Raw genomic sequence first — 24,077 nt, 5'->3', positions numbered from 1 at the left:
GTTTGTTTTTGTGCTCTTGGTGCCAATTTGTGAAGAAATCTTGAAAAGAGGCCAAATGGAATTTGAAGAGGTGTGGCCAGATTAGAGACTCCACTGCGTAGCATTTCAGCTGTAATCGAAGGCAGACTGGGAGGGGGAATGGACAGCTCATCTAAGAGGACCTCCCAGGGTAGAGAAGGAATCTGACCGAGTCCAGAAGGAACCCAACAATCAAGCTGAGAGGTGCTGCTTTCAGTCTTGGTCTGTTGTTTTTAACTATGTGTTCTATTTACCAGTAAGGCTTGGGAGTCACAGATACTGGTTCAAAAGACAAGAGATAAGAGAAAATGGGGGTAATGTGATCAAAGTACTACACACACACACACACACACACACACACACACACACAAGTGGTGAAAAATAAACAGTTTTGTTTTTTAAGTCTTAAGAGAAGTCAGGTACATTCAGCTTGCTTGTCATTTGCTGAGTAATTGTTTGGTTATGTGACAAGAAAGTTTGTTTTGCTTGGCAGAGGAATTCCTTTGTTTCCATTTCTGAGTGACCTGGTTTGCATTCATGGTTTTAGATTTTTGATGCAATCTTTATCTCCATGTTTGATTTATGAGAGTCCTTTGGACTCTTCTTGGTGTGGAAGGGAGATCATTAATAAGAGACCATAAAATGGGTCAGCCTCCCTCTGGGAAATCCTCACAAGTATTTCCAGGCTTTCCAGACTGCTTGCTTCTTAACCCATAGCCTGACTTCACAGAGCTACAGAATTTGCCAGATCTAGGTAAAGAAATACACTTCTGAGTACAAGAGGCACACAGAATGCCAAGCACATAGATCACTTCACACTGATTAAGGAAACAACCCCTCAAGAGTGCATTACTGCTGTAAACACACATGCACTAGACATAGCTGTACCCACTTTCATAAAACAAATACTAGATATGAGTTACAGATTAACCCAAGACAGTTAAAGAGTTGGTGACTTCAGTATCACACTCTTAGCAATAAATAGGTCATCATACCAAAAAGAAACAGAAACACCAGAGTTAAATGACATCTTAGATCAAATGAACCTGTCATCTATAGAGTATTCCAACCCAAAATACAGAATACACATTATCTTCAATAGCCCATGGAACACAGTGGATTAAAGCTAGAAATCAATAACAAGAGAAACTACACAAAGCACACTCATCTATGGAAATTAAACAATGCACTATGGAATGCTGAATGGCTTATCATAGAAATAAAAAAGTTACAAATATTTCTAAAATTGAACATAAATGAAAACACAGCATATTCATACTTGCAGGATACAAGGAAAGCAATCTTAAAAGGAAGTTCATATCTGTGAGTGCCTACATTAAAAATTGAGGTATCTAAAATAAACACTTAATGGTGCATATAAATCACATAAATAGGCTTTAAGGAAGAAACTGCATGAACATCTCAATAGATGAAGAAAAGACTTTTAACAAAAAATCTGATATTTCTTCATAAGGAACACACATCAGCACAATGAAGGCTTTGCGCAATAAGCCAACAGTCAGCATTGTAGGAAAGGGGGATACAAACATTTAGTTGACAATCTGGAGTAAGGGTGCCCACTTTACTCACCCTTATTCAAGACAATATTTGAACAGTCTTAGCTAAAGCAATAAGATAAGAGAAAGAAATAACAGGGATACAAACATGAAAGTAAGATATCCAAGTATTCTTATTTGTAATATACAGTTGATGCAATCTCCTTCAAGATTTCAAAGGCATTCTTCACAGAAGTAAAAAAAATTAAATTCATTTGTAAGCCACAAAATACCTGGGATAGCCTAAGCTAAGCCATCTGAGCACAAAGGATGCTGGAGTCATTCATCACCTGCCTGATTTCAAGTTAGACTACAGAACTTTAGAAATACAAAAGCATAGTAGTGACACAAAACTGACACATGGATCAATGGACTAGACGAGAAGACACAGACATAAATGCATACAGTTACAGTCACCTGCCTTTTATTAAAGATTCCCAAAAGACACCTCTTCAACCAATGATGCTGGGTAAACTGGATGTCCACATGTAGAAGAATGAAACTAGTTCCCTATCTCTTACCCAGCACAGAAAAACAAACAAATAAACAAATAAACCTAGGGCTGGAGAGATGGCTCAGTGGTTAAGAGCACTGGCTGCTCTTCCAGAGGACCCAGGTTCAATTCTCAGCACCCTAACGACAGCTCACAACTGTCTGTGACTCCTGCTCCAGGGAGTCTAAGAACTTCTCCTGGCCTCCACAGGAACCAGGCACTTGTGTTGTACAGACATACATGTAAACAAAGCACCCATATACATAAAATAAATTTAAAACAAGAATGAAAACAATAGAGTGAATGTGATAGAGTTGCTTCTTTGAAAAGATAAACATGATCAGCAAACTTATCTAAATAAAACAAAAGAAAGAAAACACCTGAATTAATAAAATTAGAAAGGTAAAGAGAAACAATACAATAGATACCAGTGAAAGTTGGAAAATCATTATGACATAGTTTTAAAACCTATATTCCACTAAATTGGAAATTCTAAAATAAATGAATGAATATCTATAGATGAACATTACTTTCCAAAGTTGAAACAAGATGGGATAATTGTTTAGATCTATTACAAGGAATGAGATTAAGGACTTTGACCCATCTGGAGATGATTCTGTGGTAGGATATGAAATCCTTTGGCATATGGCCAGGAGTAGTATAGTGGGTCACCTGATAATTCTATTTTTATCTGTTTGAGAAACCTTCATGCTGGATTCCATTCTATCTGTAGGAGGTTACATTCCTGCAAACAGTGAGTAGGACTCCTCTTTGGGAAGTTTTTTGCGATTCCTATATCTATGTTTTCCTCTAGCAACTATGATGTCTGTGTAGATGTCAGAGGACAACTTTTGGGAGTTCTGTATTTCAATATCCAGTTTTATTTAATAGGGTGTCTTTTTTCTGAAGTATTTTCAAAAATTAGATGACTATAATATGTCTGCTTCTGTGCCAGTATACACCATCTTTGTCACTTTAGCTCTGTGGTATAATTTGAAGTTAGGTACTGTGATGCATCTGAGTATCCTTTCTGCTTAGAAATGCATGGTCCTTTTTTGTTGTTGTTGTTTTCTTAGGATTTTTTGGGGTTTTTTTGTGGCAGTCTCTAAGTAGGCCACAATGTTCTTAAACTCACAGCGATAGGCCTGCTTCTGCATCCTGAGTGCTAGTATTAAAGGTATGCAACACCACACCCAGTACCTTGCAAATGTATGCTTTTTATAGCTCTTTGAGGAATATCATTGTAATTTTAATGGGGATTGAATTGAACCTGCACATTACCTTTGGTAACATATCCATGCTACAATAGTAATTCCGCCAATCCAGAAGCATAGATAGAAAGTCTTTCTATCATTGTATCTTCTTTTTTTGTTTTGTTTTGTTTTGTTTTTCGAGACAAGGTTTCTCTGTGGCTTTGGAGGCTGTCCTGGAACTCGCTCTGTATACCAGGCTGGCCTTGAACTCACAAAGATCTGCCTGCCTCTACCTCCCGAGTGCTGGGATTAAAGGTGTGCGCCACCAACGCCCGGCTCATTGTATCTTCTTTATTTTCTTTCTTTTTTAATTAAAATGGATTGTGTGTGTGTGTGTGTGTGTGTGTGTGTGTGTATGCATGCCATGGTCTACATGTAGAAGTCAGAGGATAACTTTGTAGAATTGGTTCTTTCCTTCCCCTGTTATCCACAAGGATCAAACTCAGGTCACAAGACTTCTACAATTAGCACCTTTACCCACTAAGGCCATTTCACCAGCTATTTAAATTTTTTCAGTGTCTTAAAAGTTTCACTGTCTCTAGAGGTCTTTCACTTTTTTAGTTAGGATAAGTCCTAGGTATTTTCCCTAATTTCTTTCTCAGCAAATGTGTTTCTATTATATATTGTAGGTGTTGGCAAATTAGAAAGCCTATTCAAGGCAAGATACTTAAAATACTTTACACTTCTGTTGCTCTAGAGCCACTTCTGGTACCAAAATCTGTTTTAGTCTGGATTTTCTAGAGAAACAAAACTTATAAAATTAATCTCTCTATGTAGAAAATCCAAGTTTCCTTCTCCCAAGTCCTTTATCCATGCTGCCAGCAGGCGTGACCCAGATTAAAGGTGGCAGGAGTGTTGAGCTGATGCAGGCTGTTAGGATTAATAAGGAACCAGGTGCCCTTGAGGTAGTTAGCTATTTGGGAAGATGAGGGAGAAGGTGGTTTTCCTGGTAAACAGAAATTGGTTTTACATGATTCCTGAGGAAGGCTGAATTTAGGCTTCTGTTTATCCAGTCAGAGTCTGAGGTAAAAGTTCAACACATAGCATTGATGATATGGGGAAATCAGGGTACCTGTCAGCTTGGCAGAGGCTTTCTCTCTTGCCTTTAACTTGGTAGGTAGGGTTCTGGATGCTCATGGTCACACTAAACTTCCACCCAGCCCATGGTCTCTGGGTTCTTCCCTTGAAAATGTGAGGAATCGAATTCATGGACCAGAACGGTTGAGTTTTTGGAAAGCTTTATCACAGATTCGTAAGTGAAAGCTTAAGGAAAAGAGAAAACACAGGTCTTGTACAGAAGGGGTGGGTCACCTGAAGTAGGGTTCCATTCAGGGTTCTCATACTGGTGTTTATAAGGCTTTGCTGTCTGGAAGCATGGAGAAGGAGAAACTGGTCAGTCCAGTTGGCCCACTCTCAAGGTGACCAGGTGCCTCTCAGTTTTCATCACACCCTCAGGTACAGTTTCCAGGAAGGACGATTATTCCGGGGAAGAGAGATGATGAGAAGCCAGAACTCCCTCCTAATACTCCTGGCCCCTGGGGATGCAGGACCAAAACATGTTAGGCATCTAACATGGCATCTCTGGCCTTCAGCAAGAACAGAACTGATAACAGGAACAAGGACATCTTGGCCTTTAGTCAGAGAACAGCTTTCAGGACCCTCTACCCTGTAGAAGAGCACAAGGCCAGTTTCTATATCCTGTTCTCATTAATATCAAACATCTATTTGAAACAATACAGTTTTCTTTAACATCATCATGGTAACATTTACAAGCACTGAATGACTGTATTTTATCAAATGACTACTTGGAGGATACTGACACACTGGGATTTTTTTTTAATGGTTTGGGTCTTTTTTCTGATATTTATCTGAGTGTCACACAAAAGTTGTTAATTTTTGTAAGTATCTGTTCTTAACATTTATAATAAACATTCTTATATTTTTTCTCATTGGGCAGCCACTACCATAACAGTGAGAAGAATTCTATTTAAAAAATTGTTTATAGCTGGTGCAATCTTGTCTAAATTACATGATAATTATAAAAGTTACCTTTTTAATCACCAAGTTATTTTAATGGACAAATCCTAAAAGCTATTGTACTTGTTGTTTTTAGTTCTCTAGACTAAAGATTCTTCTATACTGAGGAGACATTTAAACATTTGCTTCATAAAAATTGCCTCAGTTGGTAAAAATTATGCTTTGTTTTTACGCATATTTTAAATACAATGATTCTGTGTCTTAAAAAGAAGAGTATACTGGGCAGAGGTGGTACACCCCTTTGATGCCAGCACTCAGGAAGCAGAGGCAGTTGGAACTCTGTGAGTTTGAGGCCAGCCTGGTCTACAGAGCTAGTTCCAGGGCAATTAAGGCTGTTACACAGAGAAATCCTGTCTCGAAAAACAAACAAACAAAAGTAATTGAGCATTTGCCTGGAAGTTTGTCTGTGTACTACATATGTGCCTGGTGCCCATGGAAGCCAGAAGAGGACATCGGATCCCCTGGAACTAGAGTAGCTGTGAGCCGTTGTGTGGGTGCTGAGAAATAAACCTGGGTGCAAGAGCAGCCAGTGCTGTAACCACTGAACCACCTCTCCAACCCTTGTGGCTTTATTTCAATCACATTTTGATACAATTGCTTGCTTTCCCAGACCTCCTACATTGCTTAAATCAAGTCTTTATGTTTACAGGGCTCATGCCTACATATTAATTTATTGTTACTATTTTAACTTTGATACCATTTACTATAATTGGGGACACTCTAAGTTAACTTGGCAATTCTAAATGAAAACATGGCCCTCACATCTGCAACCATTATTCTTTAAGTCACACTGCATTCTTGATTTCTTTTTTTTTTTTTTTTTTTTTTTTTTTTTGGTTTTTCGAGACAAGGTTTCTCTGTGGCTTTGGAGGCTGTCCTGGAACTAGCTCTTGTAGACCAGGCTGGCCTCGAACTCACAGAGATCCGCCTGCCTCTGCCTCCCAAGTGCTGGGATTAAAGGTGTGCGCCACCAACGCCCGGCCTCTTGATTGTTTTAATTCTAAGATTTTCGTGTAACTCTTATTTCAGAAACAAGGGGAGGGAGGAACAGACTGGATTAGGGTAATAGCCTCACATGATCCAGGAATTTATTTTGTAATGGCTTTGACAATAACTTCTCTGTCTCCCAAAAATCCACATTCCTCACTATTCAGCCCCATCTTTAACAGACCTGGGAAAAGTTTCCAGCCACATAGGACAACATTGTCACATACAAGAAACATGATGTGTGGCCAGTGTGATGCCGGTCCCAGATGCAGTGATGGTTCCCAAAGAAGCTGTACCTGTACTACAACTTCACCAAAGGAGCTGTGCTTACTCTTTGACCAAGCTTTGATTCTTACTGCTTCAGACTCCTCTGTAAACCCCCTGACAACTCAGTTTACCCACACTGTCATTCGGCATGCCACTGGGACTTACATGGGTGATGTTCTCCTGGTCTGTGGATCTGGATGTCAGTCTGGGACCAGGCCCATCCCAATCTACTACATCCCAGTCAAGCTCAAAGAACCATGAGGCTCAAATCTGTCCTATAAAATTATTCCTGTTTATTTTGTAAATACAAAGGGGGAAAGGCTGGGAAATTTAGACCATAGACCCTCCAGCTACACCTCCCCTGTGGCTGTGGTCTCTACTTCCTGCAAATGTAGCAGGGACTTATAAACAAATACTCTTCCTTACCTCTGCACCTCTGAGCAAGTAATTCTGATGCCTTTAAGTCATGGGCAGGTTCGCTTTCCCTGGGAAAACTTATGAAAGTAACAGATTTCTCTGAAAGTGGGCAGGTTTGTTCTGGCTTTCTAGCTCTTCTTGTCTCTCTTTTCTCCTTCTCCCCCTCTCCTCCCTTCTCCTCTCCTCTCCTCCCCTCTTCTCCTCTCTTCTCCTCTCCCCTCCTCCCCCTCTTCTTCTCTCCTTTCCTCCCCTCTCTTCTCCTCTCCTCCCCTCCTCCCCCTCTCCTTCTCTCCTCTCCTCCCCTCTTCTCCTCTCCCCTCCTCCCCCTCTCCTCCCCTCTTCTCCTCTCTCCTCCTCCCCCTCTCCTTCTCTCCTCTCCTCCCCTCTTCTCCTCTCCCCTCCTCCCCCTCTCCTTCTCTCCTCTCCTCCCCTCTTCTCCTCTCCCCTCCTCCCCCTCTTCTTCTCTCCTCTCCTCCCTTCTCCTCTCCTCTCCTCCCCTCTCTTCTCCTCTCCTCCCCTTTCTTCTCCTCCCTCCCCTCTCTTCCCTCCCCTTTCTTCTCCTCTCCTCCCCTCTTCTCCTCTCCTCTTCTCTCCCCTCCTCTCCCTTCCTCTTCTCTCCCCTGCTCTCCTCTCTTTTGTCTTCTTCTCATAGCCCTGCTGCATGTGACAGCTCTCTGTCCTGCTTTCCCCTCTTTTTTTCCTTTAAGTTACCTCTCCTACATCAAGGCCTCGTCATGGTCTCCATGGTTTCAGGCTTTCCCTTCTAACAAAGCCCTCTCTCGTGGTTTACTGTCACATTTAGTGTACACACCACACCCTCTCACTTCCCTTCCTCACCCTAGCATTAGCCACTGCTCTACACATTGGGTGGAATCAAAGTGTGGGGCTGTGTTCGTACCGTCATTTCCTCCTGGTGACTCCTGTCTCAAGAGACCTACAGATGACCACACTTTTTCTTTCTCCAGGACAGTGGTTCCCACTTCTCTTTCCCTCCCAAATGATTTGTGGCCCGTTTCAATACATGAGCTTCCCTTTGAGGTCAGTCTGACCTGAATAAATGGCCAGGTTGGATCCAGAGTGACACTAGTGTCACCTGCACAAGTGGAAAGGGTCTCACCTCTCAGGGAACACCCTGCCTAGAGTACACCTCACCTGACTCAGTCCAGTGAGATTGGTTGAGGGGACAATAGGGACGATTGTTGTATCCATGGGATGCTTTCTAATTATTCCAAGTGGCAAAGAAATGAAATCAGTCTTATGGAACACACACACAATGAGATTTTTATCCAGCCATAAATAATCAAATTATGCAATTTGCACGAAAGTGAATGGAACTTGAAAATATTATAGTAAACAAGGTGATCCCAGCTAAGGATATAGATCTTAGCTTCCAATTTCCCATGTACGCATGTCTATGTGAGAGTGACGAGCATAGAATCTAGAAAGACTACTTTCATCAGAAAATTGGCCTCTAGATTCTTTTTTTGTTTGTTTGTTTGTTTGTTTTTGGGGTTTTTTGTTTTGTTTTGGTTTTTGGTTTTTACGAGACAGGGTTTCTCTGTATTGTTTTGGAGGCTGTCGGTCCAGCCTGGCCTCGAACTCACAGAAATCTGCCTGCCTCTGCCTCCCGAGTGCTGGGATTAAAGGTGTGTGGCCTCTAGGTTCTATGCTCAGTAAATGTTACTTATACTATATTTAAAACCTAAAATGTCGTGATGGTTGGATTAGTGTTTTGACCTCTCTAGAGATCTTAATTTTCTGATCATGTTCTGTGAGGAGCTGCTGTTACAGTTGACTTCCTGTCCTGGTGAATAATGCTACAGAAAATGTTGTGGTGTGTGTGTGTGTGTGTGTGTATGTGTGTGTGTGTGTGTGTGTGTGTGTGTAGTTCTGAACACTTAACTGTTTCTACTGAAGTGTGCTTTTTTTATTTTGATCTTGATGCCTTTCCTCTTCATTGGCTTTCATTATGTCAAGTAAAATCTGCTAATAGAATAAAGACAACTTTCTAGGTGAAAATTGCACCTCTGGTAGGACCCAAACAATGGGTCTTGCTCCCTCCATTCCCTATGACTCAGCTGTGGGATGTCAAAATATTTGCTTAAATCTGACCCTCAGACTCTCAAAAGGAACTTATTTTTCTTTCTAACAAAATTTCCCTTTATACCCACTCCAAGATGCCATCTCATGGCCCGTTACGCTGTAACCATGCCCTCTTTTGGCATAATTTAGAAAATAACTCTGAGATCCCCTGCATCCAAGGCACCATGATCTCTCAGCTGTGAGAGGGATGTCATATGTGTCCCACTTGACTCCTACACTAGCCTGTCTCTTTAAACTTAGCCGCAGATGGCATTCTGGATGCAACATAAGCCTCCACCCAACCCAAACTTCTCTACACCATTCCTGCTTCCACCTGGTAATTCAGCTCCCGTTCCCTCCTATTTAACTCATCTGTCTCCCTCACATACTCACTTTAGAATTTCATATATGGAACTGAGGGGACAATTCTCCTCAGAGAATATCCTGCCCCTTCATGAGACTTAGTGGGGACTTTGGTACCATCTGGTTACCCCTTCTTTGTGACTGACGAGTCCCAAACACAATCCGAAGTATGGTCATTTAGCCAGGATCCCCACACTCTCTTTCAGGAATTCAAAGACCCACCGTGGCTTTTAGTCTAACCCAACAAGATATCGCTACTATCCCAACCACCCACTGCACACATAAGAAATCCTGTCTTTAGCACAGACAGGTTAATGGGCTCATACCTGGAATCTAGTTGTTACAGCCAAGCCACGCTCCTCTGGGGTTCCTCTGACATAGGAAGTGATGGGGGAAGGACACGCCAACTCCAGTATAAAACCCACTACTGTAACAGGTTGCAGGGATAACACTTGGAACGCCTTTGTTGTGGAAGTCAGCTGAAGCCTGGTCAAGCCAGCCTGGATGCACATTTCATATGCCAGTCCTCTCAAATTTTAAATATAAACTTCAAACAGCACACCAGGGGCCCCCAGATGCTCTCCCCATTTTGTTAAGCATGACCTCCAGTGTCTATAAGAGAGGTTGGGAATGCGTGAGAAGGGCCCAGTGGAAGAGTAAAGAGATAAACCTCGAGCACTGACCAGGCGTTGGTGGCTCATGCCTTTAATCCCAGCACTCAGGAGGCAGAGGCAGGCGGATCTCTGTGAGTTCGAGGCCAGCCCGCTCTACAGAGCGAGTTCCAGGACAGCCTCCAAAGTCACAGAGAAACCCTGTCTCAAAAAAACAAAAACCAACCAATTAAACAAAAAATATGGAGCACTGGATGCTGCTGCAGCAACTGCCCCGCCCAGTGCATTTCAGGCGTCTCTAGAGCTCCACCTAGTGACTGCCTACTGCAGTCTCGGGGAGTAGAATCAGCCATGGGACAGTTTCCATGGTCTTCCAGGAATGTCAAGACTGCATCTAATCTGAAATGAGGGACCACTGGAAGTGAGACACCCCCTCCACCCAGTGAGGGAGGGCCAGTCTCCAGCCAAGGACCTCACACCCAGGTCAAATGTAACTCAGAAATACAGCCTTTGCCTAGTATGTGCGAGATACTAGATTTGATCCACAGAAATGGAAGACAGTAAGGAGGGGGGAGAAGGGGGGAAGAGAAAGAGGGGAGACAAAACATGAACCAAAGATTCTTACATGCATACATACATACATATATACATGCATGCATGCATATATATACATATATATACATATACATATATATATATTCTACTGTTTCAGTGCTGAGGATGGAACCCAGGGCCTCACTCGTGCCAAGGAAATACTTTATCACTAAACCATACCTCTGGTGCCCTAGAAAAAGATGCTTTAAAGGCTATTTCATCTGGAAAGAGATTCCAGTGTACACTTCCTAGGATTTATTTGATTTTAATTATAATTGCATATATGTATCTGTCTGTAAAGGTACCTCTGGAGGACAGAGGTGTCAGATACTTCTGGAGTGGAGCCAACAACTGAGCCATCTCTCCAGCCTCAAGTATATATTTTGATAAGATGTCCTCAGCATCCATTTGAAAGGACAACTGTTGTGATGGTTGCTCAAGGGAGCAAGGCGTCATGGGTTTGTTTGTTTTTTTTAAAAGGTTTTTGAAATTATTATTATGTATTTAGGTACACGTAGGTGTGCATGCCACCACAAACATGTGGAAGTCAGAGGATTTGGCAATTGGTTCTCTCCTGCCACCAAGAGGGTCCCAGGAATCAAACTCAGGTAGTCAGGTTTGACGGCAAGCACCTTTACCCTCTGAGCCATCCCACTGGCCTAGTGTTTCTGTTTTAAAGTACACAAGGCTCTGTGATTATCCTTCTATACTTTGCTCTTTCTATGGCTCTAAAACTTCTTTCTTATCCATCGAACTATCAACACACTGGTCCCAGTTCTAACAAAATCGATCAGGGCCAACCCTATAGTCCACCCACACACAGTGTTTCAACTTCCGAGCAGCAAGTGAGGCATCTTATCAGAGGAACCTGGGCTTCCCAACACAGGCAAAGGCCTAGGGAGGGGGGCATGCCTAACACTACAACAAGCAAAACAATAAGCAGCACACAGAGAGGCAGGGGGTCCACAGAACCAAGGGATGCAGAGTGTAAGAAAACTTAAACGAAGCAGCCTTTTGTAGACTTAGTCAAACAGGATTTATATATGGGAAGTTAACATGGCCCTGAGTTGGGAAGTGGACCCAGGTTGGGTTTTCTCAGACACTACAAAGTAAAAGCAAACCTGGGATGATCTATTTGAGAAGCCCTTATCTGAAGCTCCACATGTGGTCTGTTCTCAGCTTCAAGGACCTTTACACATCCTCACTGATGGTCAGCGAGCTTTCTGTGAACATAGAGGTTTGAAGATCAGTGTGTCTCTATCCCAAGACCTGATTCAAAGCAGTTCTGTAGGGTCACAGTGTCATACCGCACTGCTGAGTAAGGACAGCCTTCAGGAACGGTTTCCAAGGCAAAGGCGGTTCTGAAGCCAGCAGGTGGCTCCGCATGCCCGGGTGGTCCAGAAGCTCAATCTCAAGTGCCACCAGGTTACCTTGTTTTCCCTTGTGAAAACAGATGACACCAAGATGCAGTCATTCTTGTCAGACCCAGACAAAACTAGAGCTGGAAGTGTTCACTGATGGGTCATCTGTCAAGAACTTTGTAACAACTGGGAAGAGGCTTTTTTTTTCTTGTTTTAGATGTATCTCATGAATTGCTAGTTTCAGAATATGCACAGATTTCTGTAGCAATGCTTACTTCTAATATCCTTTAAAGCTGCTACAATTGAAAGCGATGCTCTGAAGGGACTACTTGACCCAAAGTAGCACCCCCACCTGATGCCAGTTCCTGCCGTTAGTGTGTGAAGAGACCCCATGGCTGCTGCGGCTCTAATACAGGAAAACATTTAATTAGGACTAGTTGACAGTTTCAGAAGTTTAGTCCATCTGTCATCATGATGGGAAGCATGGCGGCATGCAGGCATACATGGTAGCTGAGAGTTCTACATCCAGTTTAGCAGATAGCAAGACCTCAAAACCCACCCCCAATGACGCACTTCCTCCAACAAGGCCACGCCTCCTAATAGTGCCATTCCCTATGAGTGTGAGGGGGGTGTGGCATTTTTCTTTCAAACCACCACAGTCTCCAAGACCAATGAACTCTGCATCGAAGTAGTTGTGGGTCCATTTTTTTTTCGTTTTCCTTTTCAGTGCTGGGGTTCAAACCTAGGGTCTCATAACATGTGAGGCAGGGGCATGGCCACTATGATATACCCCCATCACTCTCTGGCCTTTAAATTCTTCCCCTTATTTCAACTTTCTTGAGTATACCCATCGTTTCCTGGTCTGTGGGTAAATTCTGCTATTTCCAAACAGATGAACTTCGGAGAGTGTCACTAGCTGTTATTCAGGTTGGTGCCCTTCTAGGCTCTTGGTTGTAAGTGGAGTTATAAGAGACACTTAGAAGATGGTGTTCCCCCAGACTTTTTGGTCTGGGGGGTCACAATTAACCAGCAGCTGGCTGGTGCATCTGACCCCTGGCCATCAGGCATCGTCATACCAAGTGCTGTCTAAGGTCTCTATGCCTGGGCAAGGGAGAAAGGAAAGGTAACTACTCCCTTGTGGCTGGGGCAAGTGGTACTCAACCAAGCACCACCTATGACCCAACTAAGAGCCCTAGGGCTGGGTGGTTGGGCACCAGTGTGGTGAGAGAGTGCAGGATGGGCAGGTAGAGGGAGAGATGGAATGGTTCATGGGCTGGGGAGAGAGGCAGATCTGGCCATATGGGGTCTGTGGCCCTACAGCAGCCAAGGTCTGAGTTGATGTCCCGGGCTCCTGTTGTCATCAATGACCATACAGATGACCAGGGTCTGGTTGGCCACCTCATACCATGTCAATGTCTGAGGACTGTGCTGTGCTTGGGACCAAGCTGATCAGGGTGGCTAGCTCTGCCCCTTGTAGCCATGGTGATGTCTGGGCATGGGCCACGGCCTAGGGTCATGTCTAGGCCATGACCCTCGGGTTTCCAGGGATCTTAGGTGGTGTCCATGGCTCCAGTTGCCAGCAAGGAATCTGCACACTGGAGCTGACCCTGTGATTAGGGCGAGCCAGCCCTGGGGGCACGAGGGCGTGAAAACAGGAGAGCTGACTCCCCACCACCCACCTCTTCGACTATGCAGTGACATGGGTGAGGAAAAGATGCCACTCCTCCACCCCTTGCTACCTGTGTCAGGCAAGAGACCTGACCCCGGGGTCAGGAGAGTGAGAGACCTAGCCCTGCTCCATACCAGTTGTAGCACACAGGAGACCGGACCCTGCACCATGCCTGGGCAGCACAATAGGGCTGACCCTGTTGTCAGGGGCACAGGTGAGCCAGCCATGAAGGCATGAGAGCAGGACAGCTGACCCCACTACCCCTTCATACTCACTCTGCAACTATTAAGACAGAGGGCCCTGCACCTTGCCTGGGCAAAACGGTAGGGTTGGTCCTGATGATACGAGTGAGGGGGACCTGAATCTGAGGATCTGAGAGCAGAACCGGCCCTGCTCCTTGCTGTGTGTGCATCGGGTGAACTAGCCTGGGCAGCGCTGGAGACCTTGCCTAGGTACTGATGATGAGGACAAGCTAATGAGCTTATCAACCCAGGACTATGAATTGGCTCAACCCAACATCCACCTCATTTGTGAACTACTGGAGCATGTGAAGGGGATGAAACTGCAGACCAAAACAGCAGGACCTCCATGACACAGGACAATAACAGGATATCCAAGAGGAGCCCCAGTGAGAGTCCATTACTGGAGGTATAGCAGAAACCAGGGGCCTCATGTCAGACCAATGACTCATAGCAATGGACACTTGCAAGCAAAGATGAATGGACTAAAGGGTAAACTGTGACTCAATGGATCACATTACAGCTTTCCACAAGATTCTTTTTTCCCTTTGTTTTGTTTGTTTTGGGGTTTGTTTTATTGTTTTTAATATGGTTTTGATTTTCAGGGAGGTTACAAGGACATAGGGTAGATGCAAGAAGACAGGGAGATAAGGGGGATTGGAAAGCAAGATGTGAAAGTCACAAAAAATCAATAAAAGGAAAAAGAAATAAGAGACACTTAGAAGCTGCTCCTGCTAAAGAACATCTGCTGCCCACTTGGGCCAGCAAGGTAACTAAACACAGGACAGAAGCCTGGTCCCTCTGCCTTCATTTTGTGCCTGTCATCTTTACTCTGGACCAGACGCTTGCTTTATTATGCACAGGTATTAGACACTAACAGAGTGTCTCTCTACTTAATCTATCTCATCGCTCCCCTAGGCTGAAAGCAGAAAGCGGGCAGGATCCTAAACCTAAAGTCAGCTTGGATTTCAGGAGAAGAGAGCCTCTTAGCACAGAACAACCTCCAAAAGAGGACTGTTATCCATGACAGCAAGGCTGTACCCTGGAGCAGAAATGAGCATCTTGTAGGAACTGGGTTGGCCCTGTCAGGCAATGACAATAATGAGCAGACTGATAATATATTAGACCATCTTGGCAGACTAGAGCTGAGACATTGGCCAACTGGGACTTGGTCAGGGCTCCTTAATTATCTGTATCCTTTCCTTCTGCTCCAGCTCTTGTACTTAAACCTTAAAGATGAGCAAAGCACCCCCTTTTCATCTCTCTTTCCAATGCACATTGATTACATTTCCTTCCTCTGCTTTACACCACACTGTTTCTTTAGTTGGTCTTAGTGGGACACAGAGCCATCCCTAGTCTCTGCTACAAACCTCCAATTACAGTGTCCTTGGCAGACAAACAAGCCAGGCTTACCACATGGTGTCAATCTCAGTGTGTTCCTTATCTTGAGCTAAATGGAAATACCAAGATCCAGTGAGTTTGCACTGCGTACTGAATGAAGAGTTGTCACAGAGAATCCGTAGCTGACCATTCTGCATCCATGCCCAAATGTCCATGCTCATGTCCTGCAGATGTCCAGTGATGAGGATGTGTTGGTAGGGTTGGCCTAGAGACTACTTGAAATATGAGAAGAAAATTCTAGCTGGAAGAGAGGCTTTATACACTGTGTGCCCATTTGGTAACTTGGAGGCCTGAGGTTCTTAGCAGTCTTGTTTGGTGGATCCCAACTATCAACAAGCACCTGTCTGAGCCTTGGTTTGAGACCCCATAATGACTTAACTACTTGCCTGCCATGGTTTTTATGTCAGGGATCTCATAATGTCAAGGAGAAAGTGGTTACACCGGCCCAATCCCCTGGATCAATTATGCATATCACCTATCCTTCCTCCTTACCAGTAGTTCTCTGCAGTTTCCACTCAGAAGGACAAGATCCTAAGATATGCCAATGTATTCATTGTTCTCCCTGCATCTGTCTGCCATACCCAACAGCAGCAGTCGGCAGTCATACGTGGTGCTTATTCTCTCCATGTGTCATCCTTGTGTCTGTGTGTCACCCTTGTGCAAGGATGTGCAGTCTCCTCCATATTGCTCCAGTGTTGGTGTCTGTGCTACATACATGAGCTACAGACCTCTTGAAATCTGACTGGTGTACCTGAGTTTTACTTGTATGTTTTTAACATGTTCAGTTTGTTTTATTAGTTGCTAGTGGATTTCTGGAAGATGCAATTAGCAGCCTTTTGGTCACCTGTCCTGTGCATTCTAGCCATCACTACCTCTCTGTATTCTTTATTATTTTTAAGTTATAGTTTATTTCAGTGTGTGTGTGTGTGTGTGTGTGTGTGTGTGTGTGTAGGGTAGAGGACAACTCTGGGGAATTAGTTCTCTCCTTCCACCATGCTTTCCTGAGGATCAAACTTGGGGGTGTCAGGTTTGTGGCAGATACTTGAGCTATCTTTCCAGCCCCACCTCTGTGTATTCTTAATGCCAGCCTCCCCAGTTTACCAAGACTTAGCCATCCCTGAAATATCCTATCCGTGTTGGGACCAAGAAGCTCTGGCTCCTACCTTTGACCTGCAGGTTGCAAGCTTTTGTCTAAGCAGTAACCCACATGGCCATTAGCTCAGTTTCTTTCTATCCTTTCTGTCCAGGTCACAGTTATGCACTTGTTTCCCAGTGTTTATATTTTTTATGAATCTTACTTTATTTTTATTTAATGTGTATGGGTGTTTTGCCTACACGTATGTTTGTGCACCACATGTGCAGTGCTTGCAGGGGCAAGAAGAAGGCATTGGGTCCTCTAGAACAGAAGTTATGGGTGGTTGTTAGCCACTGTGAAGGTACTGGCAACTGAGCCCAAGTCCTCTGCAAGAGCAGCATGTGCTCTTACCTGTCGGGCCGTCTGTCTGCCTCTACTCTTTCCCAGTGTCTGAAAGTCATTGTTTCTGAGCCATGCCTGTTTGTAATCTCAGCTGCTTGGGAGGATGAAGCAGGAGGATCGAATGTTAGAGCCAACTTGGGCAGCTAGTGAGATCCTGTTAGAAAGTAAAAAGTAAGAAGAGGGTTTAGGATGTACCTCACCTACAAAGCACCCATTTAGCAGACATACGGCCTTCAGTTTAACCTCTGATGCTGCAAAAAAGAAGCAAGCAAGACCAAAAAGAAACAACAAAAACATTGCTTCTTGTATTTTATCAGGTTCATGTTGTTTCTACAGCAGGAGGTAAAATCTGTCCTGGTACTCTGTTCTAGTTTCATTTCTGTTGGTATGAGAAAATATCCTGGGAGAAAAAGTAGTTGAGGGGACAAAGGGGCTTATTTGGTTTATAATTCCAAGTAATAGTTCATTGTTTCAGGGACATCAAGTTAGGAACTCAAGTGACTAGTCACATCCCATCTACAGTCAAGAGCAAAGGAAGGATAAACACATCCTTGCTTATTTGCTCTCAGCTAGCTTTCTCCTCTCCTAATTGCCTAGGAAATGGTGCCACCCACAGTGGGCTGGATCTTCCTACACTAACTAACAAGGCAATCAACTGCAAACATTCCTGCAGGCCAAACTGATCTAGCTAATTCCTTATTAAGACTTCCTTCTCTCCCAGCAGGGGTGGCACATGCCTTTGATCCCAGCACTCAGGAGGCAGAGGCACTCAGATCTCTGTCAATTACTGGCTTGCTCTCCATGGCTTGTTCAGCCTGCTTTCTTAGAGAACTCACTGCTACTAGCCTGGGTCAGCACCCACATCAGTCACCAATTAAGAAATGCCTTTTAAGCTGGGCGTTGGTGGCGCACGCCTTCAATTCCAGCACTTGGGAGGCAGAGGCAGGTGGATCTCTGTAAGTTCGAGACCAGCCTGGAACTACCAAACGAGTTCCAGGCCAGCCTCTAAAGCCACAGAGAAACCCTGTCTCAAAAAACCAAAAAAAAAAAAAAAAAAGAAAAAAAAAGAAAGAAAGAAAAGAAAAAGAAATGCCTTTTAGCTGGGTGTGGTGGCTCATACCTTTAATCTCAGCAATCGGGAGGCAGAGACAGGCAGATCTCTGAGTATGAGGTCAACCTAGTCTACAGAGCAAGACCCAGGACAGCTGGGCTACACAAAGAAACCCTGTGGAGGGCGCGGGGAGACCGCTTTCAGTAGGTCCACCACAACATCTACTCCATCTACAAGCTGCTGGAGCTAGTGGAGGGACCAGTCCAGCAGAATCAGATGTCATCCCCCCCATCCTAGGCCCATCAGCCAGCACCCAGCACGGCATCTGCTCTGCTTGCTCTGCAGAGACTGAGAGCACAGGTTGGTGGTGCTGCCTGTAGGCTACAAGCACAAAGGTCAAGCTCCAAAATCTGAGAGGGAGGGCAGGAATGAGTGCAGGCTTGAACTGGTTATGTTCCCTGGCATATACCCTACCTAGGCAGAAGATCACCCTGACTCTGGGCAGCAGCAGGATGATGGAGAAGATTCTCAGCAATGGTCCAAGTATGTATGATGTGTCAGAAACCAGAAAACTTGAACCAGACCAACTTCTCGTTGCAGTGAATATTTGCATGTAAGCTGTTTGGGCAAAAACATGCTGTGTGACACACTGCAGTTGCCGCTATGATGAACAGATATGGGATGGAGAGATGGGAAAGATGGAGGGATGGAGTGGCATGTGTTCCGGGGAAAGAGGGAGAACTAAAGACTTGACTTTGGTGACAGGTGAGAGAAGGCTGCAGTCAATGGGAAATCATGTTGCTACCCAGTAGGGTCGGCAGACTGAGCCCCCAACACACTGCCTAGCCGAACTATCGCCCTGGCTCTGAACAACAGCAAGATTTCCAAAATGAAGAATAGTTCATTTTCTGGACTGAACATCCTCAAAAGACCTCTGGAAGCCATATTGGTTTCTGTGCTCACCTGCCCCAGGCTGTGTTGAAGTCTGAGGTTCAAGTGAATGTCCCTGGTCTGAGCTGCCACTACTGGAGGCCAGATGGATGTCCATACTCTGTGCTACTGCAGGAGATCATATAGTATCTGTGGTTTATGTTGCTGCCAGAAGGCCATGTTGATGGGAGTGGCCCCTACTGCAGCCTGGGGCTGTATTAATGTCCGTGCTGCCCTTGGGGGCCATGTTGGTGTCTATGGTCCTGCTGCTGCTGGGGTGGTATTGATGTCCCAGCCTGGGTTGCTATTAAAGGTCTTTTGGATGTCCATGGTCTCTGCCACCACCTGAAGTCATATTAATGTCCATAAGCCATGCTGGTGTGAGTGAGCTGAGGTGCCACCTGAGGCCATGTTGCTGTCTGTGATCCATGCTGCTGCAGAGGACCATGTTGGGGCCTATGGCCCTGCTGCAGTTGGGGGTCATGTTCATGGCCTGTGTTCTTGCCAGAAAACATAAAAGTCTATGATCCATGCACTCACTGACTATAAAGGGCAAGGAAGCCATTTCTACAGTGATAGTGATGACTGCAGGCTCACAGTTGTGAAAGGACATGGAAGGCTTCTATGACAACCCCTACTCCCCATCACACACACACACACACACACAAAGTAACAACCTAGACGGAAAGCCATCAAAGAAAACTCTTAAAAATAGTGATAAAGATGCTGAAGTGTAGCTCTCCACAATTGATGGTGTGTAGCAGGGGTGCAGGTTGGGAAAGACTCAGTTGTCACTGAAGTTTGACCATGCTCCACTGATATATAAGCAACACAAGCTGGACTTTTTTCTTCTTTGTTTTTTTTTTTCTTTCTTTGGTGGGGAGTGGATCTGCAAGGACTGGGAATTGAGTGTGATCTGAGCAAATGATGTGAAATTTCCAGATAATCATTAAAAACACTATGTTAGGAAAAGAAAAACCCCGAAGCCGAACAAAACAAAACAAAAATGCCTTACAGCTGGATCTTATGGAGGCATCTTCTCAATTGAGGTTCCCTCCTTTCAGATAACTCTAGCTTGTGTCAAGCTTACATAAGACCAGCCAGCACGGAGCAAGTGCCTCCACCTGCTAAGCCATCCTGCCCACTGGGAATCATTGCTTGTTAATACAAGAAAAGAGCACAGAAATGCTTCTGTAACTATATAACTGTAGTGATTTAAAAACAGCTGCTTCTGTGCATTTTTTCAGTATTCAGAATTAGGGTTTGAATGCAATGTAATCAAATGTGATGCTTGAATCAAAATCGTATTTATAAACAAAAGAGTCAGCACATTCCTCAGATGCAATAGCTCTTCTTCCTAGGTATTTGTACAGGTTGGAGAATGAACAATGACAGCTTCACTGTCAGTTCCTAAGAGTTAGTTTAAGCATGTAGCAAAAGTTGGCACAAATAGGAAGAAGCAAATTGATAATGAAGCAGACAGCTGAACACCATCTGAGCAGGTGCTTGCAACAAATGCAGAGACAACCAGAGTGGCCAGATTGAGAAAGCAAAGATGACATCATCAACTCAGAGCTTCAGACATTCGCAGAAATCCACTGGGAGAGAAGTAGTAATGCTGTCATTCCTAGTTAAGAGTAGCAATGAGTTCTTGGCTTTCCATCCCCTCTGCTGATATTAATTTTTATGCCACGGGAAAAACAATAGTACTGCTTGAGATGATTAACTTTTTATCTCTCCTCAAGGATACAAGGTTGTAACAACAAGCACACGTGTTGAGGGTATAGGTAACTGTTTATTGTAGAAATTACTTACAAGAGAAAATGGGCAACCAGCGCAGCTTTCTGCCACAGAACCGGAAGCCGAAAGGAGTACTCTCCTGCACGATCTTTTATTCCCACCTCTGTACACGCCCAAAGTGGGCATGGCTAGCAACATAGTTCACCGCCCTTTCATTACCACATCCGTATGCACCTCTAGTGAACCGCACCTGGTTAGCGGCAGCGCAGTCCTTAAAGTCTCTTTCTACACAAGGTAGGTTTTGGTTTGCTTTAGTTTGGTTTATTTGCTTTTGCTTTGAGACAAGGTCTCACTCAGTGTGTAGCCCTGGCTGTCCTGGAACACTCTATGTAGACCAGGCTGGCCTCAAACTCACAGAGATCTGCCTGCCTCTGCCTCCTGAGTGCTGGGATTAAAGGTATATATTACCTTAACCCGAAGACACAATGTTTTCAATACTCTTAGTTTTTTGCTGTTTTCCCTCTCCCTGCTATACAGTCAGGGGGACAACTTGATCAGAGAACACTTGCCATAAAGTCTGAGGCAAGGGAGGACCTTTTTTATGTCAGAGTCCGCTTGCAGCAAGCTTAAACAGCACACGACAAACACTGAGACAGCATAAGGAAGAAGGCTGAGCAAGCCATAGAGTGTTGTGCCCAAGTTGCAAAGTCCCCAGAGACCACCAGGAAGGTAGACACACTAAACTGCAAAAGCAAGGTTTTAATTGTTCACCCACCCATGACAAGGACCCCATCTGGCTAGCTGTTGCAGCAGCCTCCAGAGGGAGTGAAGTTCCCTGTCTACTGCTAGGTTTTATAGACAAAAGTTGCAGGATTACATCAGTAGGTACGGATTGGTTTCTGATTGGTTGACATTTGGGAACAATTAGTAGAATTTCTCAAAGTCGTATTTTGGCATGAAATACCTGAGTACTGATTATTCTCATTGGTCAGTGCTGAGAGGGAACCTTCTGTGGCTTCTATGGCATTGTCTTATTACTTGCAGGTGGCCTGTTGTACATAGATACCAATAGTTTTCAGAACTATATCCTGGAGACTACAGGGGAGGTTTTAGTCCCTTCCTGGAGTTTCTTTTGTGACCAAACAGTTCCCAGGAACCAAGTATCTAGGAGGCTGGGTGTGTGGGGGGGGGGGGAAGGTGGGGTCTGGAGTTTCTTTGTGTTCAGTTTTGGCCCTAGACTCTGAAAAGACAGAGGCTCTGGAGTTTCCTTGTGTCAGAGGCCTACATGTCTTTTCTGTAGCCTGTCATGGCTACTAAAGCAGGGGGCTGAGTGAGGGTCTGATCCCTTTATTTAGAAATCATTAGAAGTGAAGCCTTTGAGTTTAGTTTACCCCTTTCAAGAGAGCAAGCTAGTAAGCAGCAACACTCCATGGTCTCTGTGTCAGCACTTGCCTCTAGGTCCCTGCCTTGCTTGAGTTCCTGCACTTACTACTTTTGATGATGAACTGCAAAGTGGAACTGTGTGCGAAACAAACCCTTTCCTCCCTAAGTTACTTTTGATCTTAGTGTTTTGTCACAGCAATAGTTACCCTAACTAAGACACCAAATTATACATCAGCAGGTAATTTTGAATACTCAAATATTCTTGTAGGCATTGGAAAGTAGGAAATAAAACATACAAATTACATCCTCATCAATTTTTCTTGGTTTCTTTTTTGTTTTTTGAGACAGGGTTTCTCCGTGTAACAGCTCTGGCTGTCCTTGAACTAGCTCTGTAAACCAGCCTGGCCTTGAACTCACAAAGACACACTAGCATCTGCCTCCAGAGTGCTGGGATTAAAGGCATGCACCAACACTGCCTGGCCTAATTTTTCATTGGGAGTAAAAACAACAAAAACAAAAACCCTAAGGGCTGGGGATGTGGCTAAGGTGTTAGAGTACTTGCCTACAATGCAGGAAACCCTGGGTTCAATCCGTAGAATCTTAAACACTGGAAAAGATATTGTTTACCTGTGATCTCAGCACTTGGAAAGTGGGTACAGGAGTTGGGTCATCCTCAACTACATATAGTGAGTTTGACGTCAATCTAGGCAATATAAGACCCTGCCTAAACTGCACCCTACACACACACACACACACACACACACACACACACACACACACTGACACCAAACAAAAAAGAAAGCAAACTAAACAAGTAACTGTACACTGTCAGATAAAAGTGATACATTCGAGAAACCCTGTCTCGTAAAAAGTAAAATAAAATAAAATAATAAAAAGTGATACATTCAGGCCTGGCATTGGTGGCACCAACCTTTAATCCCAGTACTTGGGAGGCAGAGGCAGGTGGATCTCTGTGAGTTGGAGGCCAGGCTGGTCTACCTATCGAGTTCCAGGACAGGCTCCAAAACAATACAGAGAAACCCTGTCTAACAAAACAAAACAAAAAGATGATATATTCTTTCAAGTAAAATAAAGCAGGAAGGGTGGGTGACTGTCATTTGCAACAGTGTAGCAGTGGAAGACGTACTGTAAAGGAAGCTTCTGATGAAACCTGGGAGGTTAGGGAGTTTATACTGTGGGATGCTGGGAGTGGTGGGAAGCATTTTAGGTAGAGGCTCTGGCTGTCTGCTAATTTGTCCTCAACAAGAATTTTTTGTTTGTTTGATTTTTTGAGATGGTTTCTCTGTGTAGCTTTGGCTGTCCCAGAACTTGCTCTGTAGACCAGGCTGGCTTCGAACTCATAGAGATCTGCCTGCCTTTGTCTCCCTAGTGCTGGGATCAAAGGTGGGTGCCATCACCTTCCAATTCAACACAGGTTCTTGACTCTAGTTTTCCATTCATCAACATGGATTCTTGATTCTAGTTTTCCATTTATCAACACCGATTCTGGATTCTAGTGTCCCATTCATTAAACCCCACAGCTTTAAGAGCTTAGGGATCATGACAAACTGGATGGGAGGTGCTGTTTTGTCCCACCTGTATTGGGATGCTGTAAAACAGTGAGCAGTGGGATATGGACGCATGAATAGTACCACATCTAAGCTGAGGAGCTCCCTGATCTCTTTGATTTCCTAAAACAGTGCTTGTACTTTTCTTCAGTCCCCCTCCCCCATCTGCCCTGGGCAACTGGCTTACACATAGTATTCCCTTAGTACACCAAAACCCTCAAATGCTCAAGAACTATAAAATGGTGTAACATTTGCCTCTAACCTATATGCCCTGTATGTACACTACTGAGTTGCCCCCATTCACACACTTCTGTTTTTAATGAGTCTCGCTATTTGCTTAGGCTGGCCACAAACTCCTGGGCTCAAGTGATCCTCCTACCTCAACCAGACACAGACACACCAACATTCTCTGCTCTTCTGTATGCTTTAACTCATCTCTGGGCGATCCCAATTCATCATAGGTTGTAAATGTATGGACAGTATGCTAAGCCATATCTAAATTTGGGTAAGACCATCGAGGCCAGACTGCTGCTAACCAGAGTCTCAACTGCAGTTGTTCCTGGGAACCATGACATCGAGA

The 24,077-nt window shown here is 44.3% G+C and overlaps 1 long non-coding RNA gene across 1 annotated transcript; it reads right to left on the bottom strand.

Annotated features, from left to right (window-relative positions):
- Positions 1-4,545: 4,545 nt before the first annotated feature.
- LOC121141149 lies at positions 4,546-7,788 on the bottom strand. The gene is made up of 3 exons (XR_005878047.1): positions 7,740-7,788; positions 7,038-7,105; positions 4,546-4,855 (listed from the first exon to the last, which is right to left on the bottom strand). It is a non-coding gene; the product is annotated as an uncharacterized LOC121141149 (long non-coding RNA).
- Positions 7,789-24,077: the final 16,289 nt, after the last annotated feature.

This window comes from Mesocricetus auratus, unplaced genomic scaffold (assembly GCF_017639785.1).
Source record: "Mesocricetus auratus isolate SY011 unplaced genomic scaffold, BCM_Maur_2.0 Super-Scaffold_100007, whole genome shotgun sequence".
Classification (NCBI taxonomy): domain Eukaryota; kingdom Metazoa; phylum Chordata; class Mammalia; order Rodentia; family Cricetidae; genus Mesocricetus; species Mesocricetus auratus.
Note: the sequence above shows the minus strand (reverse complement) of the source record. Positions and strands in the feature narration are given on the sequence as shown.